Source organism: Eurosta solidaginis, chromosome 3, assembly GCF_040869045.1.
Source record: "Eurosta solidaginis isolate ZX-2024a chromosome 3, ASM4086904v1, whole genome shotgun sequence".
Lineage (NCBI taxonomy): Eukaryota > Metazoa > Arthropoda > Insecta > Diptera > Tephritidae > Eurosta > Eurosta solidaginis.
The window spans coordinates 187,297,801-187,313,699 of record NC_090321.1 but is presented as its reverse complement, the minus strand read 5'-3'; the positions used below and the strand labels follow the sequence as shown (position 1 = coordinate 187,313,699).

Below are 15,899 nucleotides of genomic sequence, written 5' to 3'. Positions count from 1 at the left end.
GGTGTTGAAATAATATCAATTTTGTAAATTTTTTTCTAACACACTCTTTTTCGTCCGTGCTTTTTTTCGTTTCAAAAAACAAACGAGGCTAAGGGCTCATTTATATACGTATATCTGCACACTCAGCGCAAATCTGTAATGCTATTCTGCGGAGTTCTTAAAACAATAAAAATTTTATAATACTAATGGGAAACAAAAGCTTACTTTTTCATTTGGAGAACGAAATAGCCTAATGTACAATATTGATAGAAGCAAGACGACTTGTTGAAATATACATATATTTAAGCCCCTTTTTTACAAAAATTTAACGCCAGCTTTGAAATTTTGTCTCCTTCTCTCGTTGTATATCTGTACTGTAATGTTTGACAGGCTGCACAGTTCAGTAGTAGCGATATAGAAGTATTACATATATGCATGCAGTGCACGGACTTTTAAAAAGAGAATGTTGGTAGACGAGAAATTAAAAAAAAAAATAATAATAAAAATAAAAAAGTATGAATTAAAAAAAAAAAAAAAAACAGGATTAGCCTGATTTCATCGGGCTACTTGAGGGCAGTGCGCTGCCACAACGTCAAAAAAGATTTTTTTCCAAGAAAACAATAGCTACAGTTTAGCACATTTCACGGAAATAACACTTTTAAAAAAACATGTAAACAAAACAAAAAATGCATATAAATTTGTATATACATACATAGCTTATGCCGATATGATACTTGCTTTTTTCCTGTATTTCGAGCTTGAAGTACTGATGAAAATTTACCGAAACGTCTAATTACAACAACAATTTTCCAATGTACCAAAAATATTGCCACAAAATAACCGACTTCGGCATCATATCGCTTACTTAAAATTTTTTTTATTTTATTTAAAAAAAAACTGATGAAAATAGCGCAGGAAATATTTGCGTGCGCATTTTTAGTTTCAATGCGAATCTATTGAAATGTTGGTAAATTTCGGGCTTTGGTGGTAGAAGTGGTAGAAAATGAAAATGGGCTAAAAAGTTGGTAGATCTACCAATAAAGTGGTAAAGTCCGTGCACTAGTTGCATTCGATACATTCAGAAACGTTGAGTGTTCCCAAATCTCAGTTCCCAAAACAGTGTGAATAGCATATATCCACCTGGAGCTTTAACTGTAAAGACCCAACAAGAAACGCTGATAGTTTTACTAATACACTCACACTTGTAATTGACAATGCTGATCCTGCGATGACGTAAACAGTGATACTCAAATTTATGTATGTTCCTTTGTTCGCTCACGCATGTCCGCATGTTCCCAACGACAGCCTATAATCATGAAAATGGACTCAAACTGGGAAAGCTTCGGACACCTGGTACAGAACAAAAGAACATACAGCAGATACCATTATGCATGTGAGACAGATACATAATTCTCAACGGAATTTTGTGTATGCGAGAACAGTTTATCCGATTTAATCATGTTGTCACTACTGACTGTCATATGACAATCAAATGATAATCACGGTTGTTTTGCTATTTTTTAAATTCCGTCATTTTCAACCGACGAAAACCATATAAAAAATAAGTTTAAAAAATGAAAAAGATAGCATTTCAAAGCTCCATGCTAAAAGAAAAAAAAAAATCGAAAATAATATTAAAAAATACCAAAAGCTGTCGGTATGTGTTGGGCGCACTCAAAAAATTGATACGCGAAAAATAATAGTGGTTAGTGGTGATTCATTTTTAAATGTGTTTCCGCATGAGGAAAGCGCTCTTCTGTTGTTTTGGGGTTTTCTGATTTTAAATTGAACATTCTGAACTCGAATTCTTATAAAACTATTTATTTTAAACAAATAAACACGTATGCTTTTATCACGTACAAAATTAAAAACGTAATGAAATAAAGTAAATAAAAAGCCAAAAGCATTGTTACATTTTTAGCGGAATATAACAATGGTCATTTATGATAGTATAACAGTCAAAAATGATATCTACAGTAAACTATCATTTATGACACTTTTTGATAGTTAGAGTGTCAGCACTGATCCAGGAAAAGGAATGAGAGTGAGCAGTACGGCTATATACTTAATCAGTAGGCCATTTTGTTGTATAAGAAGGAGACAAAAACTCACACGTACACAGTTGTTTACATCACATTTGCGCAAGTCCCCTTAAGTTTGTGATAGAAAGTTTGTATGAGGCGCTGATCGTTCGGTTGACATTGCTGACAATCAGATGATAGTCATATGATAGTCAGTATTCTTGTAGGGGATTTATTAAATTTCATATTTTAACCTAATTTGTGTATCTGTAGTTTTATTTCACGATTTATTTTTTCGTATTGGAAAAATTATAAAGTGGGACCATGTGAACAGTTTCAACGTTTGTGAGGTTTTTCAGCCGCCAAAAAATTTACATTTTCGAACTAAACACATAGGTTTCAGATTCTCCATAGCAAAAACATATCGGAATATTTTATTTTGATACATTTTTTATTTTACTCACTCTTGGTAAAAAATTCTAAAATTGAAAAACGTCAAAAAAAAAAATCTGTCATGTATGAATTTTAAAACTGCTCCTTATTCCAAAATTATAACATTTTATGTCTGTTTAAAAAATTAACTTCAATTTCCCTAAGATTTCCGTAATATGGGCATTAAAGATGTTTGTGTGCGTGCGCAAATTTTGAGCGATCAGCTGTTAGTTGCGCTACTTGGTAAAAGCAGAGTCATTGGTGCCGTTTGTCGTATCGCTGTAGTCGTATCCCTAGCGTAATCAGCTGTTGATCGTTACGGCGGAAAGCCAAAAACCAATTGGTTGGCTACGATACGGTTACGACCTTAGCGGCGTTTTTTGCCCGAACGGAAATAACCCTAACGCCATAGTCGTAACCATACCCATATTCATAACAATCTCCAATGTGAGCGATTAATGGTGCCTTAACCTAAGTATCGTAAAAATTTATAAAAATGAAGAAAACGCAAAAAATTACAAACATATTCCACAAAAAATAAGTCTCTTAGTCATAACGTATCCAAAACAATGAATAAAATCTACAAAAAGTTATTAAATTCACAACTCAAATATTTTTAGGTTATGGATATGGAAAGAAACCAAAAACTAATTGGTTGGCTATGACGCATGGTTCAACTATATACAGGTTGGCTCATGTGTAAAGCAACAAAATATGTCTGTGTATGGTATGGCACCATTAATCGATTACATTAATTTCCATAAGGTAGGTTCGATCAGCTGTTTTATCTAGTTATGGTTATATGGTTAAAAGTCACCATTAATTGTGTGCAAACGTCAAATCTAAATGTCACGCAGAACAAAAATTGGAAATCGAATTAGGTTTTCACGCAGCAAATTCAATTTTGGTTGCTCTCATACAAGTTGTATGTGCATGAGACGTTTTTGACAGAAAATTACTTGCGTGCGTTTATATTAGGTTTGCTTGTAAGTCATCTTTGGTTGATAAGTTGCAAACATGTTTCCGTTAGTTGAGTGATAGAAAATTTGAACTCTTACGCCCCGATTCTAGTGTGGTAACAACATTCTTCACCACGGTAACGAAATCATGTGGCAACTTTTACACCCTCTTGGTATTCTACCCGCGAAAGTAGCCGGATAATTTTTTACCCACAAAAGTAGGTGGTTACATCGAAATAACCACACAACAGCTGATGTTTAGAAAAAGGCTAAACTGAAAAATAAAGATTTGTAAGCGCAAATAAGTAAAGATAATAGTAATAAGTGTTGCTTCTTCTATACATATTTGTTCACATTATGTACTTTCACAGAATAAATTACAATATACCTATGTAGAAACTTATCATGCATAATATGGATATATACATCGTCCCGTTTATTCGCTAACCTTGTATCTACAAGTGAGACATTTTCGGTTAAGCGAACACGGTTGCCACACCATGTTTTCATTTGGGACCAAAATTCATCGAAAAAAAGGACCAAATTTTTGTTTTATTTTATTAGTATAAAATACAAAATTTTAGGATGTTTCCATATACAATTTTACCTAAACATAGTGAAGACTTTCCTTTAATGCAAGCTGAGCAAACAAATATATGTGCATGCAACCAAACATGGTACTATATTTTGACATAGGATAAGTCTATGTCTTTTCTTTCACCAACCAAGCGTTGTGAACCTAGTTTTGGTCACAAAGCTCTTGCCCTGCAAAAATCGCGAGTACTCCATGCATGCATGTATGGAGTACTCGCTATGGACCAAGCGAGTGCTCCAAAATTAACCACAATTCATACAAAAAATATGGTCCAATTAACATTGCGATGTCCTAGGACCGGACCATATACTCCAGCTCCGCATTACATCAGAGTAATCCATGGAGTAACCACAGTCCAATAAACATCGTGTAGTGATTACAATCGTTAAAAACGAGCAATGATCGGCTTACAACATGTTCGTGTAGAAACATGAGTTGGTCCATCGCTGCATTACAGTGGAGTAGAATGGTAAGTACTCCAGTGGACCACATGGTCCAACGATTTTTGCAGGGTGGTTCTAGCACTATGTTGTTAATTGCAATGAAATAAAATGTATAGTATAGTTAGGTTTTAGTAAGAATGGTTCAAAATTTGCGTTCTGGTGTTGCCGAAATATGTATGTGGAAAACTCAGTAAATCATAAATGAAACTAGGCAATTTTGTTAGTGCTATTTTTATAGATGCTTACTTTTTCCCTTAACGTTTAAACTTCATATCAGAGCCTATATTCAGTAAGTATGAGTTTTGATCCTATCCCTCAGGAATTCTGCTAGCACCTACGGGAATTATTTTATACAAAAAATTTCTTCCGAAATCAAATCTCTTCCTTCTGTCTTCGAGTTAAAATATTTCTTGTGCCAAGATACTTAGTTTTCAATTACCTTGCGTGGCTTAACACCAAAATAGTCCTGGAATTCTTTGAACCCATTGAACTGGGTGAGAAAGATTTAAATATCAACGTGCCAAACGAGAATTAATGCATAGAATTTCTTTGGATAAGTTTTTAAAGTGTTAGGCTCACGGCAGAGTGCTCGCTATAAGCTATGTTAGGCGAGAAGCAATTTTTATTTTCATATATTTTACATAGTGTTGTATAACCGATCGAAATATCTAGCTGTTATTAATATTATTATAAAACAAGAGGTTTTTTTTTTTTGATTAGTCGGTTATTTCATCAGCAATTAACGACAATGTGTTTGCCAACACTTTTCTTTTTAATGCCTGCCATAAATTATATCCTAGGTGAAATGTTATTGTTCTTGTACATTTTATTGACTGAGCAATTTTTTATGGTGAGAGTTCCATTGAAGTAAATTCAAAATTATATGCCAACGAAAGTGTGGCGAATTTCTGGGCTATATTGTGACTTTTTACCTGAGTGAAAAGAAAGAAAATTACCAATCGTGGCTACTGCTTAAAAGGACCAAAATTGAAGAAAAGGGACCAGCGGACCAAATGGGGTTGGAAGGGACCACTTTTGGTGCAAATGGACCGCATCCGCGAAAGCGAAGAAAACTACCTTTCAAATTTCTCCACAGACACTGGTAAGTTTTTCGGTGATGACAGCGTTACCACTTTGGCCAGAATCGCGAATAAAAGAACTGGTAACGATATTCGGTTACATAAATGTTCTGGGTACTATTTTACCGGTAACGCTGTAATGTAACCTTCATGGAGGTTCGCTAAGTTGATCTAGCGGCAGTGAAATGTCATACGAATTTGTGCATGCTAGTTAAACCAGGACTAAGCTCTTCGGCTGGGGGGAATTCTTGTATTAAACATACTCACTGCATACATACACAAACATTTATTTCATGCACTGGTAAAAAAAAATAAAATTAATGCAGATACTACAACAAAACGCACATCAAAGTTTAATCTAGAACATCAGGGTAACTAGTTAGTCGAACAAAAATAAAGACAGCATTTCCTACATGGTCGGAAGTACGTATGAAAGGACAACAAACACAAAACAAAAACATTTTAGAAGCAAACACAATTCAGGGGATAAGATGAAAGTTGTCCCCATCTCACTCCCTTCCCAACCATATGTGAGAGTACATTTACGTCTCTCCCAACCCACCTAAATAATTGGAAGTCAACTCGTAGATCACATTACAAAAGAAACTTAGACTTTGTTCATTTTAAAGAAATTCAGTTTTATTACATTAGAAAAAGTTTTTGTTGTATCGAGAACAGTTCAGCACATCTGCTGAATTTCATTATTTGAAAATTCAAATTAACTGATCAACAACAAAAGCTCGTAATTTAAAAGAGTTGAATTACGGTATTGAAATTAGTCAAACAAAAATCATTTATTTTAAAGAAGCGACAATATATGTATATGTACTGTTTTACATACACTTATAAATGCTTACATACCTTAGCCTTGGGTTTGTCCCTCGATGTTTGCGCAAAGAGCTGGATACCTTAATGTACGTAGAAATTACAGACCGGTGTCTATACACGATCAATTAGTTTTAAATGCAAATTACCACATATGTTCGCTTTTACATTTAATTTGCTATTATTTTAAACAAATTATATTCAATTAAATTCTTAAAGAACAACATTTAATATTTTCGATAAACAAAAAAACTTTAAGAGTTACGAAAACAGTAATTTAAAACGATTAAACAAGATGCATTTTTGTTTTATAATTATTTTAATTTAATTTTATTGCATTAATCACTATTTTGTAAGAAAAAAAAAAATAAGCTTGTTAATTGGTGAGACGTCTCTTTATTTTATTTTTTATTTTATTAAAAACAGCTTAAAAATGCGGCAACCGCAGATGAAGATTTTTCCATCGCCGTTATTGCCTTGGGGTTGCGAGCACCACTTTTCGGTTAGCCGGAATACCCTTGTTAGTGTCAGGAACACTGGTTGAACTTAATTCGCAAATATAATATTTTGCAATTTGCAACAGAGGCACAGCCCTTGCGTGAATTAAAATATACTTTTTATTTCCGAATTTAAAATTTCTTAACGGATTTTAGTATTATTTTAAAAAAAATCGTCATTGATCGAAAAATACATTTGTACGCGTTTCAATTCACCAACCAGAAATCCCACCTCTCTCGCCAAAAAAAACAACGCTTGCTTTTTCAAAAAAAAAAAAAAATCCAAATGGTTGCTTAAACTTTTTGAATTCTTTCAAAACTTGTGCGAGTATAAAAGTGCAAAGTAGTTAGATCCAAAAGATAAAATATAATCATATAAAGGCATACATCACAAAACTAACAGCCTCATTCTGTTTGGCGAACGATACGCTCAACGAACGATACCTGCTTCGACGATATCGTGTGCTTATGGTATTCTGAATCTTACGTTGCCGTTTATCGTGTAGCTTTACGTCGTTCGTCAACTACACGATAATCAAGTGTCAAACATGCAACTCTGTGCACATATGTTTTGTTTTTGCGCACGTCCATAAAGTTAACAAAATAAGTGAAATAAAAATAAAGTTCCTAGTGAAATAAATACAGTGATATAAATATAGTAAAAATGTATCAAGCTATTGCTCTATTAGTGTCCCAAGAAGAAGAATTAAAAATCCAAAGGCGGATATTGAGAGACCGCTCGAAGGTTCTGCACTTACCGGACGCTGAGTAAAATAACAAATTGCGCCTGTGTTGACATTGTTTACAAAATAATTTTATTTGTAGATTTGTTCAAAATTTTCGCGTTAACAAAGAAATATTTCATTATATCTTTGACGAAATACAAATATATTTCAAAGATACATTTCATAGCATGCATTTACCACTCCAACTAAAGTTATCCACGTTCCTGCGTTTTTTGGCAACAGGCAGTTATCAGAAATCAGTTGAAAATGAAAGCATTTCATCTATGGCCCAGCCTACGGTAGCGAGTCATTGATGAATGCTTATCCATTTTTGAGAATCATTTTAGCCAAAAGTGGGTAAATTTTGAGAGGAGTGAGGAAGAAGAACGTGCAGCAAAAGGGCACTTCTTTACTAAATTCGGCATACCGGGTGTTGTTGGCTGCGTGGATGGCACTAACGTGCGGATCAAGTCACCTCCTGCAGATATGAAGCACCTATATTACAACCGGAAGGGCTTTTATAGCTTACATGTGCTGGTTGTAAGTATGTATACCAATAAGCTACGTTCACTATGGTGACAGCTTTTTTTGTTTCCTTCTATAGATATGTGACCACAATATGGTCATAACGTTTGTGGATTCAAGGCATCCAGGGGCAAACCACGACTCATTTATATGGAAGCATAGTGAAGCAGAACGGCATATGAGAACACAATATCAAAATGGAAGAAGGAATTTTTGGCTACTAGGTAATTATAGTTTTTAATTTCTCTATGATTCTAGAAAAAACAAACAAACATTCAATTCAAAATTCAAAATCCACTCACTTCTAGAGTTTTGAACTTGGAAAAATGTATGCGATAGTTCAAATACGTGGTAGTGTTTGTGTAAGCTCGCTGGATATTAAAATGCCTGCATGTCTTTGCAGTGATATGTTCCTAGAAGTTTGCCGCCTTCATCTTCCAGTACGTAGTAAGATGAACCTTGCTTACTTCGAACCCGCGCCTTGAGAAAGGTATGTGCTAATTTACTGTTAAAATTTTTACTTTGATTGCTCTGAGCAAAATTCCTACGTAATACCATTTGACCTTCCTTGAATGAGACTGGCCTTGACCTCAAGTTGTAATTTTTTTCATTTACCTTATATGATTTTTGAATATTAGTACGCACAGTGTCGCGTATCAGGGAAAGGGTATTATGTCTTTGTACCGTGTTTAATGCGTACCCTTCTTCGGTCATACCAATGTTTCGTAATAGCTTGTAATTTTCGCCGTGAGTCATCATATGCTGACCAAATACCACAAAATATGGACTGGTCGAGGTCGACTGATGTACTGAATTCCGCAAAGCACAATTGACGCTACTTAAATGTTGGTCCCACTCCCGCTGATCTCCCTTAATATAAGCGCGAAGTGCTGCATTTATAGATCGGTTGACACGTTCTGAGCTATTGCTCTGCGGAGAGTACGCAGCGGTGCATACTTCTAAGTCAAGTTAAGTGTTGCGAAGTTTTGAGTAATCAGTAACATGCAATGTTCATGTAACAGAACTGTAAGTGACAGTTCTCAAGTCAAGTCAAGTCTATGCTAAGTATCAGTAATGGAGCCTTAAGCCTTATATAAATATTGGCATTTTGATTAGGTCGTGATTAGTTCGTGATTTATTGAGGCAACAGTACGGTGTTTAGCGCTTTCGATACAGAAGGAATATCTATCGATTTGATTCAGCTGAACAGATATAGGTAGAAAACATTCGTTGATAACTTCCTCACAGCCAAGAAGGTTGATGAGCCATATGGGGACGTTTGTCTTTACGAAACAAGCACATACATTTCCGCGAGAGCATATCGCAGTGTTGATATCAATGTTGAGTTTCTTATTTTGAAAATCACGTTGGCTGGAGTGGGGAGGGCAGCGAAGATGAACTTTATAGATTCTAGGAAGCTATCTCATGGGACGAATACGGTTAGCCGATCACTTTAGAAAGCCCTATGCAAGATAATGTATTTATAGCCAGTAAGCGCAATTCTCATTCGTGGTCGTGGGTGCAAAGCGCGTCTTTGGACACCACTCCCAAAATGTTTGGACGAGTTTTAGTAGTTGTAGCTAAACTAAAGAGTTACCGCAAAACCGAAAAGGAAACCTGCAAAAATATATTTAAAACATTAATCATCAGTTTCATGTTAATATTGCAACATCATTTAATGCAGAAAATATGCGAGTTTTAATATATTTGTTCAAATAAACAAAATTATTAAATAAGAATTTCCATACGTTTGAATCATATAAAAGTCAACACAAAACGGAACTTGAGAAAAAAAGTAATGCCGTTGTATATTTTTTCAGAAAAACCCCATTTGTATACTTTTACATAAATTGTTTCCTCTGAATAAAAAAGGATTTTTGTAAAGCGACTACATTCTTATTTCTAAGGGCGTTCAAGATGGCGGCATTAGAGCGAGAAACTGCTTACATCCGCCACCTTCTATAATTCCATCATGACACTTCAGTAGCTAGTAACTGTTTTTGGAATCGTTTAGTGAGTTGATGTTTTACCCATTAGGTTTATAGTTCGAATAGTTGGTACAAAGCTTTTCTTATACTTATTTTACTTGCCATAGATAGAATATTGGCAAAAACATGTCTGTGAAGTTGGCTTACACAATCTTGAATTCGAATTTGAAACAAAATCGCAATTTATAAAATTTATTCATAATTACCGATTATAAAAGGGAAACTTTTTATGCAAAAAGTAGGAGTTAAGTCTGATTGGGAGCCAAATCTTCACATTTCTCTTTTAATTTATCCTTCCACTTAGAGATTACGCCATTGAGGTGGTTCCTTGTGTGTGAATAATCTTTGAAATTTATTCATTATTACCGATGATCGCATGGAAATCTAGTTATTAAATTAGCGATTAGAAGTTAATTACGAAAATGAAGATAATCTCGTTATATGTAAACTAAGTCTAAGACCTAGTTCTAAAATAATCGTCATTTTCGTACTAAGCTCCCAATCGTTAATTATATAACTAGATTTCCCATATAAATTTTTCCCTTCGATAATCGGTATTATGAACAAATTTTAGAGATGCGGATTTTTTTCATAGCAAAAGTTCCACCTCTAGTGTGTTGCCGTTCTATTCGCTTTTACTTTCATAAACTTCTCTTGAAAGCAAGTGAGAATAGCATACAAGCAGATAGAGGAGGAGATAGCAAGAATATTTGCTTTTGTTTTTACCTAGAACCTTTTGTTAGATTTCGGCTATTTTCCGATAATTAACCAGACCACGGTTGCCACTTTTGGTCCACTTTTACCAAAAATGGTCCTTTCCAACCCCATTTGGTCCGCTGGTCCTTTTTTCCAATTTTGGGCCTTTTTAGGCTGTAATCAAGATTGTTTGTTTTCACTTCATTAACCCTTATATAATTTATAATTTACCTCAATAGATTTCTTACAAAAAAATTGATGTCAACAAAATGTAGCAGAACAATGGCGCTTCACCTAGCAGATAGTTTAGAAAAGTGTTGGATCTTGAAGCAAACCAATTTTCGTTAATTGTTGGTGAAACAAGCGGTCAATCAGAAAATCTTGTTTTGGTGGCTAGATATTTCGATCGTTTATCAAAAACTTTTCGTGATAGACTTTTGTCACTGTTTGAGCTTAAAAAACAAACATTTCAAAGTAATTTGACGGAGTTGTTCACTGATGAAGACATTCTTGTATTGAAAACTAAATAAATTAATGAGATTAATTTGTTTTATATTATGTTTTTTTTCAATTTTTCTCACAAAGCAAAAAACAAATTGATGAGTTTTAGTAATTCCAAGGCTATTATGTTCTTCACACTGGGATGCGGCTATATTTTAAATTTTTGTGTCTGGAAGTTAATAGCATTTCTGCTATACAACCATCAATAACAATATCAATTACAGAATTAAAAGTTTCTATATATGTATATCCGACCTGCGCTAAAGTGTTCAATCCGAAAAATTTAGTCTGCTGATATTATTCCATCAATATGAGTAATTTTAGGTGCAATGATTATATCAAAATATTGGATATTTAAAAAATTTAAGTGTATATGATTTAGAATACTAAGTATCTTAACCCAAGCAATATTTTTTGTGAAGTAAGGCAGGAATATTTTTGGAAAGCGATAACTTAACAAATGCTCAACGTAAGATCTGATATAAACGCTTTGTGCCAAAGTATTTCCGTTGGAGAGCAGAACCCCAGAAACTTTAATAATAACATTGTTAATAATAACTAATGTCTCGTACCTCGTCAAATGGAAATTCGACCATTACTGCACAGTTCAATTTTTAAGACTTTTCAATTGTAAATCTGAGGACTGTGGCTAGATTCAATTAATGTGAGTTTTTTAATAGAAATTTTTCTCTAACACAAATTACATTATTTCCATGTAAAAAGTTTCCCTTTTATAATCGGTAATTATGAATAAATTTTAGAAATTGCGATTTTGTTTCAAATTCGAATTCAAGATTGTGTAAGCCAACTTCACAGACATGTTTTTGCCAATATTCTATCTATGGCAAGTAAAATAAGTATAAGAAAAGCTTTGTACCAACTATTCGAACTATAAACCTAATGGGTAAAACATCAACTCACTAAACGATTCCAAAAACAGTTACTAGCTACTGAAGTGTCATGATGGAATTATAGAAGGTGGCGGATGTAAGCAGTTTCTCGCTCTAATGCCGCCATCTTGAACGCCCTTAGAAATAAGAATGTAGTCGCTTTACAAAAATACTTTTTTATTCAGAGGAAACAATTTATGTAAAAGTATACAAATGGGGTTTTTCCGAAAAAATATACAATGGCATTACTTTTTTTCTCAAGATCCGTTTTGTGTTGACTTTTATATGATTCAAACGTATGGAAATTCTTATTTAATAATTTTGTTTATTTGAACAAATATATTAAAACTCGCATATTTTCTGCATTAAATGATGTTGCAATATTAATATGAAACTAATGATTAATGTTTTAAATATATTTTTGCAGGTTTCCTTTTCGGTTTTGCGGTAACTCTTTAGTTTAGCTACAACTACTAAAACTCGTCCAAAAATTTAGGGAGTGGTGTCCAAAGACGCGCTTTGCACCCAGGACCACGAATGAGAATTGCGCTTACTGGCTATAAATACATTATCTTGCATCGGGCTTTCTAAAGTGATCGGCTAACCGTATTCGTTCCATGAGATAGCTTCCTAGAATATATGAAGATCATCTCTGCCCTCCCCACTCCAGCCAACGTGATTTTCAAAATAAGAAACTCAACATTGATATCAACACTGCGATATGCTCTCGCGGAAATGTATGTGCTTGTTTCGTAAAGACAAACGTCCCCATATGGCTCATCAACCTTCTTGGCTGTGAGGAAGTTATCAACGAATGTTTTCTACCTATATCTGTTCAGCTGAATCAAATCGATAGATATTCCTACCTTTGTCTGTATCGAAAGCGCTAAACACCGTACTGTTGCCTCAATAAATCACGAACTAATCATGACATAATCAAAATGCCAGCACATTCCTTTTTATTCAAAAGTGGCAGTAGCCGTAGCTTCTGTGGTGGTTTAAGCAACCATGCTTAATATACTTTGTTACTGTTTACTCGAACTGTTTGGTTAGGTCAATATACCTGCTGATGTTCTGTATGGGGCATTTTGATTCCGCTTTAATCAGGTAGCACATACTGGAAATTGGTGATTTTCCTCACTACAGCTCCTACACCTCGCATTGAAGGGCCAAGTTTACTCGTGCGCCGTTTCTGCCTCAGAAATGTCTAACGAAACATCGGCTTTGACCGAGTAATCCAGTGAGTGTAATAGGTGCAAAATTTTCTGCTTCGGGTACCGCCCTCTTACATCTATCGATGGCTGTCCAAATATATGAGTGATATATGCTTATTTGATTCTCCCATAGGATATTACACTCCCTCTCTAAGCCAAGTATCTTTTCTTTTGTTGTTATTTTAATGTTCTCTTATGTGGCGGGCCCCACGCCCAGTATATTATACCTTTGTATAGTGATCCGATTGATCTATAAGTCAGCCGCCCATGGTGGTATTTTCCAGGTGAATGACGATCTGAAGCTTTTCTACTTTTGTGGAGGAGGTGGTATGACCTATAAAGATCCACTTGCTCATATCAAATCGTTCCCGAGATGGTCGTGCTAATACCTTAATGGTACTAGTTACCTAAATGTGCCGGAACTACATCCTGCAAAGGATAACACAACAACAACTCTCGCTATATAATGTAGATGTAGTGCTAGTTATAACAACACTTATCCTCTAATTTGCGTTGTACTCCTATTTAATTTTTCCGACAAATAGGCAGGACGACACCTTCAATTTTTGTTTCTATGTCGACTCCGAACAGTAGCTGCAAGGTAGTTGAGTTTTCACTGAGAAGCTTTTCACTGCCGAGGGGCGACCCCGTTTATCACAACTTTTGTCTAATTGAAAAAACTTGTTTCCAAACTTTTCCCCGGATCTCCGGTGTGGTAGGTGGGGTAAGCTACCTCCACACCACGGCGGCCGCCATTGTAGCAGCTCGCTTGATATTTTTACTGTCAGCAAAAGCTAGATGTGTGGATCGGTGACCGATGCTCCCTTTAACTTCGGACTCCCTGCCTACAGTTGGCCTGTGCGTCGAACTTGAGGTTAGGCGACAAACAATATATCTTCTTATATCCGAATCATCTCAGGTTAACGCGTCAAATTCAGAACCTCAGTATCCCATCATTTTTATAGACCTGTTACCTTTTTGCTCCTACTGTTGTGCTTTAATTTTTTTTTCACTCAAACTGTAATATAACAAAAATTTCTTTTGTTAATACTGCAGGAGAAGAGTTCTAAAATACGTCCAAAGATATCAGGAGACAGGATCCATAATCACATCGACCCCGGTCCTAGAGTATTACCACTAAAATTGATGCGCTCAAAGGAAATTGATAAGCTGCAAATGTTTCAAAAGAGAAAAAAGCATACTTCATTTCATAATTTTTATCATAAAATTGCATTAAATTCAAGTTACATACACTCCGTTATGTATTCTCTCATTATTGAAAAAGTATGAATTTGAGTACTATTTTAAAGAGGGCCCTTGTTGTTGTTGTTGTAGCGATTAGGTTACTCCCCAAAGGCTTTGGGGAGTGTTATCGATGTGATGGTCCTTTGTCGGATACAGATCCGATACGCTCCGGTAATACAGCACCATTAAGGTGCTGGCCCGACCATCTCAGGAACGATTTATATGGCCACATTGAACCTTCAGGCCATCCCTCCCTCCCCACCCCCAAGTTCCATGAGGAGCTTGGGGTCGCCAGAGCCTCGTCTGTTAGTGAAACGGGATTCGCCGCTCGAAGGTGAGGTTGACAATTGGGTTGGAGAAGCTATATATTGCGCTACACAACCCCTTGAATCCCAAGAGGGCCCTTCTTTTATGCCCTCTTTCTCGTGTACTTCCAAAATACATGGAGCTCATTGGAGTTAAGGGCGTTCGATATGAGAGCTGTCAAATTTTCCGGCACATTCTATCATTACATTATGCTGAAGTGTGTTGTAGTCGTGACAGTTGTTGTTGTTGTTGTAGTAGCAGTGCTTCGCCCCACCTAACAGCCGCGACCGATCACAAATTGTCATCAATATCCTTTAACGGGAGTCCAAGGAAACTTGCTGTTTCAACAGGGGTGGACCATAATAAAAGGGGTGTTAGAGGCGTTGGTTCCACATTACCATTAAAGAGATGGTTGGTGTCATGTGGGGACATATTGCAAGCGGGGCATACATTTTGTATGTCGGGGTTGATTCTGGATAGGTAAGAGTTTAACCTGTTACAGTATCCAGAACGAAGTTGAGCTAGAGTTACTCGCGTCGTGACAGTCGCTGTTCCTTATACAATTCGTTTATTTTCAAAGCCCAAGCAGCAGCCCATTTTTCGTGCTGCAAACTTTTGCTTGTGCTTGGGCTGTCGCTTTTACATCTACATTTCAAGAACAAAATCATCGCTATTAGGGAGTCATATCAATATGGAAGAACGAATTAAGGATAACCGTGGAAATTTAACAATAACTAAACAGGTTCCCAGGGATTATACGTATTTGGACTTTTACATTCATTAATGTGGATTTACTGTAGATAAGCAGGAACAAGAAAAATTTGCTGCTGTCATGAGAATGGCGAGCGAACTGAGAGCCGTCGTGTGGACAGGGTAATACACAGACTAATAATTTATTTCCACGGTGTCCGCCGTGATGTGGTGCTTCACCTACCACACCGAGGGTTCCGGGTTTATCTCTCAGGCAAAGTAACATCAA

At 35.6% G+C, this 15,899-nt stretch overlaps 1 long non-coding RNA gene across 1 annotated transcript; it reads left to right on the top strand.

The window, feature by feature from the left end:
* Window positions 1-7,530: 7,530 nt before the first annotated feature.
* LOC137246852 (uncharacterized) lies at window positions 7,531-8,940 on the top strand. The gene is made up of 4 exons (XR_010951724.1): window positions 7,531-7,598; window positions 7,656-8,095; window positions 8,160-8,304; window positions 8,389-8,940. It is a non-coding gene; the product is annotated as an uncharacterized lncRNA (long non-coding RNA).
* Window positions 8,941-15,899: the final 6,959 nt, after the last annotated feature.